The sequence below is a fragment of the Ixodes scapularis genome, unplaced genomic scaffold (genome assembly GCF_016920785.2).
Source record: "Ixodes scapularis isolate PalLabHiFi unplaced genomic scaffold, ASM1692078v2 PGA_scaffold8__174_contigs__length_109621045, whole genome shotgun sequence".
Lineage (NCBI taxonomy): Eukaryota > Metazoa > Arthropoda > Arachnida > Ixodida > Ixodidae > Ixodes > Ixodes scapularis.
The window spans coordinates 23,474,500-23,479,676 of record NW_024609883.1 but is presented as its reverse complement, the minus strand read 5'-3'; positions in this window follow the sequence as shown (position 1 = coordinate 23,479,676).

The following is a 5,177-nucleotide window of genomic DNA, read 5'->3' as shown; positions in this document are numbered from 1 at the left end:
CATGGTACCAAGCTGAAAATGCATCTTTTTTTTGGAGAGGCGTGCATCGGCAGTACCTCCTATAAAAAAATAAATGTATTGTGCAATCCGGTTCCTTGTATTTCTATGCTGTTTGGAGCCGCACTTTGTGCCGCTTTATTTTAGAAACATTTATCTTACTGAATTAAATGCCAGGGACAGGGCGACTTGAACTTTGTTCTTGATTTATATGTACGGTATTTTATTTTCCCATTAGGAACTGTCATTTCAAGTTTTTCTCGCCAAAATATACGGTCGTTACTCATCCCGTCGAACTAGTTAGACCATTTATAGCGTGTATACGAAACATTTTTTTTCTTTTTTTTTTCTGCAGTTTGTGTTTTCGCTTCGTGTGAGTAAAGTACTGCTGATGCTGTTGCCCTAGGGAAACAAGGGGACTCTCAAAAGCAGTTCTTGTACTGCTTTTTCCGTCTTTCCTCTTTTCTTTATAAAAAGAGACAAATAAAATTCAATTCAGTTGCATTGAATTTGTGCCGTGAAGTGTGCAATCGTTCTTGGCCATCCGTTTAACCCAGAGAAGGCCTTAGCGCAAAACTAGTTTCTTTGAATGCGAAAAAAAATAATTCACATTTACCTGACAAGACCCGAAAAAAAGAACATCCTGACGGTGTTATTAAATTTAGTTGCACTCTAAAAAAAGAAGGGTGTTCCTGGGTGTATCGCGCGCCCTTACACACCTCTTCGACTGGAGACACCCCGACAAGCGTACTAGTACTCCCATTATGCAAATCCTCCTTTCCCAAAGGAATCGGCGGGCGAGGCGAAGCTGTTCCCAGGTGCACCATTACACCACCACGCACAACACCGGCTAGCAAGCCCAAAACGTATGAGTTGAAATCAGCTGGATTTTTCGAAGGATCCTTTTACTGCTCACACAATTAAGAAAAAGTTGCCAACATATATAATGTATATTTATTGCACCAAAATATTCTTCAAAACCGAGACGAGATTCACAGAGCGATCTTACGACGAAAAACGTGCGCACCAAAAATGTAAGTAATCCGTACTCACGAAGCGAAATGATCGCGAGTTTTGCGTACCTTACGTAGGATTCCGAAACAGCTTCCGAGCTGTCTTTCGCACTTTTGCAGTCGACATGTCCGTCCGCGTTGCACGGTTGTTTGTATTTTGCCGCAACAAGCGACGGAATTTTTTTTAAATTCTCTTAAACTTCGGTCGCGTTCCGACTTCACCTAGAGAACGGGAAGAAAGAAATTGAACTACACGCCGAGGATTCCCGGAGCAGTCACAGGAACCACTACGACGGTACCGGCAGAGCGGACAAGAAACCGAAGTCGTTGACGGGAAAGGCCTAGGCGCTCCATGCCAGCAGACCGCACGCCCTGCTGAATGGAAGGGCGAAAGGAAATGCCCTCACGATCTTTTTTCTTTTTTTTTTTTTTTTTTTTCTCTATGGACCTTTTTCGCGTGAATAGCCCAAACAATGACCTCAAATGTATGGTTATAAAAGTCGGATGCAACCTGAGAACAATCTTTTAGCTCCACCCACAAGCACATTGCGCCCATGTGAAGTGCCTCCGCCGTCGAGAAAGTAGTTCGCTAGCAACGTTGCTTTTTTCTTCCTCCAGGAAACGTGTCTTAAACTACTACAATATTTATTTAATTTATTCAGGACCTTTAAATAAGTTAGAATACGTTTTTGTCAACGAAATAGCTGTTTAGTAAAGAAAGAAAGTCATGTCCAATGTACCGTCTTCCCAAATCATTTTCTCTCCAAGATACTGTCTAACATACCGTCTAACATACTTCTCAGCAGTGCTAAGCCTCGCGCCCGCTTCGAAATTTTAGTTGGCGATAGCGTCGCTGGATTCTCACGTCGTCGCGCAAAAACTGCTGCAAACGCAAGCCGATACCATTAGGATTTCGTGGCGTAACCTCGGGCACGTAAAACACGGTGCAGAAAAGCAGAATAATTGTCACGAGAAACTAGCGTCGCGTTGCTAAAACCAACAGCCATGTTCAGCCTTTTTTTTTTCAAAAGGATCGCGATTGGTCCACGGAATCGTGACGTCATAAAAACGATTGGCTGGCGTTTCTCGGCGTAGGATTACATTTTCCTCTGAGAGGCATTTCCGGTTTTTTCTTAGCTTGCAACCGACTATAGTAGTCTAATTTGTTTCCCTTGCCGATCTCGCGGCGATGGTACGGTGACCAACATACCGACGTTCTCGTCAATTCCATTTTTTTTTTTTGACGTAGAACTAAAATAAATGTTGTATGGATTACCCTCATGACACATGGTACGTAAGATTTTATTTCTTGAATGAGCGCGTCTCTTGCATTTAGACGTGACGATGGTAAGATCTCTCGAGACGGATCGAGTTCGAACAACACCTCGGCCGAATTCCACGTCAACGAAGAGTTGCGACTATCTAATCTTCTCGTGGTTGACAAAAGAGACGCGATCCAATCACGCATCTTCAGCCATTCAAGCGGTCGAGAAGGCATTATCGCTCTACAACTGAAAACTGCGGAATTTACCGTGTCTCTTGCTGGCACCGAACGTTTCTTTTCGGAGATTGGCAGCTTACTGCCAGATCCTCGAGAGCACGAACAACGGCGCGGCAAATTTATTCCCATGATTTGCGCCTTTCCAGCGAGTTGCGGGCCGTATCCTTTTCCAACATACACTGTAAAAAGTGGCCGTCACTTTTACAGCGATTTTCTTTACAATTTGGACGAGTCCTCACTGTCAACGAAAAGACGTCAACAAACGGAAAGGGGAGATCGACAGGGAGCGCAAGAAAACAAGCAAAATACGCGCGGTAATAGAGCGTCCCGATTAGGTGAGTAATGCGATTAGCTGTTACTGGTAAAACGTCATCCGACTGACAACCTATCGTGATAGCGACCACGTTTCGCACGTTATCTGGCCTTCGCGTTGCTAGGAGACTTGATCTCCTCACTTCCTTCACTCCCTCTTGTCTTCCTGACGAAGGCCGGACTCCGGCCGAAACGTCGAAGATCAAATCGTCCGTTGTTGCTGTTTTTCACTAAGGGTTTTTTTCTTCTCAGTTTTTTTTTCTTCTCAGTTTTATACCAACGCCTTCGGCCTCCCGCCACCATGCCCGTTATATATATATATATATATATATATATATATATATATATATATATATATATATATATGTATCTTTGAAGTGCTCGGTGGAACAGGGTTGTTTTACATAAATGTAGCTTCTTCGTGAATTAATCATATAGTTGATACATGTATGCAGGCATATTTCTTAGAAGATGCACAATTACTGGAAATTAGTTTGTATGGTAGCAGCAAAAACTGCCGAATTGCCCCCAGTTGCCTGTATGATATGTATTGAACTGCCCAAAATATGCACAGCAATAGTGCTGTAATTTGGAATGTTTATACTTTTTTCTGACATTTTTATTCCAGGCTTGGGTATTCGGAAAATACACCGTTTAGTCTGAATTGTAATCTCCAGGTAAAAGAGATACTGCTGCATGTCTCCAAAAGCTTCCTCAGCCTCCAAACTCCCTACAGCTGTACTCTCTGACAACAGAGGAAAACAGGAGTAAAAGCAAGCATTCGAAGGTCTGTCCCCCTTCTGAAAAAAACCATTTGGCGCCCATATGAAAATAAACGGGTCCATACCGGTAACCGTTTAACCATACTGGTCACCAGTTTGTCAAAGGGGTCGCCCGTATGGCTCAAAGGGGTCCCCCGTATGAGCCATAACGGTCACCTATTTGGCAAACGGGTCGCTCGTCTGGGCAAATGGGCGACTCGTTTGGGCAAAGTTGTCGCACGTTTGCTCAAACCGGCGACCATGTTGCAAACTGCACCGGTTTAATCAAACGGCTCTCCGGAGCCCGTTTGATATTGAACGTACAGATCGGCGGCGTGGGCACGCCTAGCGTTTCAGCCGTGGCAGCCAATGTTTTCCGGAAGGCTGGGAGCGCCGGTTCATCGATTTCAGATCGTCCGCGTAATGCAAGTAATTATATTTATATTTCAATTGCGCTGATTTTCGATTATACTGCAACTAAAACTAACACCTTTTTTTTTTTTTGTTTTGCGTAAACGCGCGACGTTGGTGAGCCGATATTTTTGACAGACCTTTAATACTTTGTCCATCTTTGTTGCCTCAATTTACTTATTCAGCTCGAATCTCTCTCGCAGAAGACGCGACCGCGTGAAAGAATGTACGTCTAGACTCCGTTTCACTTTAATTCAAGACGCAGCGAAGGTAGCACGCGTACACGTGGCTGCAAGAACACCGAGCATTGCGAGAGCACGCCCGCCGTTGCAGCACTCAAACTACGAGCTTGCGCTGAGTTCTTTCTTCGCTCGGGCGCAAGCCGAGCTTCTGGCAGCCCCGCCGCCATTTCCAAAGTTCGAGCGCGCGCGCGCGCGCGCGTTTGTTCTTCGGGACTACAAAAACGCATCTCCCTGGAATGCCTGGGGGGAGGGAGAGGGGCTGCCCCGGTGGTCCCAGCGCCTTCACCTCGCCCCCTCCCTCCTCTCTTGTCACCCCTGTCACGTGACCCACAGCAGCGCGCGAGCTACACGCTGATAAGCATCGATATCCGGAAGGGCGCGCCTTGCAGCCGCTTTTTTCTTTGTCTGCTTGTTGTCAGTTGCTGCTCGAAGTTCGCTCGTCCTACCTGCTTCAATCTGTCGCGTAACCCTGCGGTCTTATTGGGATGTCTCTCGACAACGTATTGGATGTGCACCAAAGCTATCAGTGTTCGAAAAGACCCACGTGTATGTCGGCAACGAGCGATTCTTCAAAGAAGTCGCAAATTCTCGCGGTTTGGTTGGGTTCGGCAAATGACAGCTTGTGCGCCGCATCGTGTTGAAACTTCCAAGGAGCCGTTCCCTCTCGTTTGTGTTTGTGTGGTTGTCCTGCTTTGACCGTGGCGACAAATATCACGGATTACCTCTTTCAAGTCCCCTATTGTTATGGTAAGTGCACTGCAACCTACGTGTTGGCAACGATTGACCGTTCTTCTACGCGTACTCTTCTAAATTATCTAAAGAATTATGCACCGCCTATTCGCGCGGCAGCCAGGAGAATAATTTCCCCGAAAGTCTACCTGTATAGTGTTCACAGATCGCTTGCACGTTTGTACTTGTCTACAGAAGAGGTAATAAACTT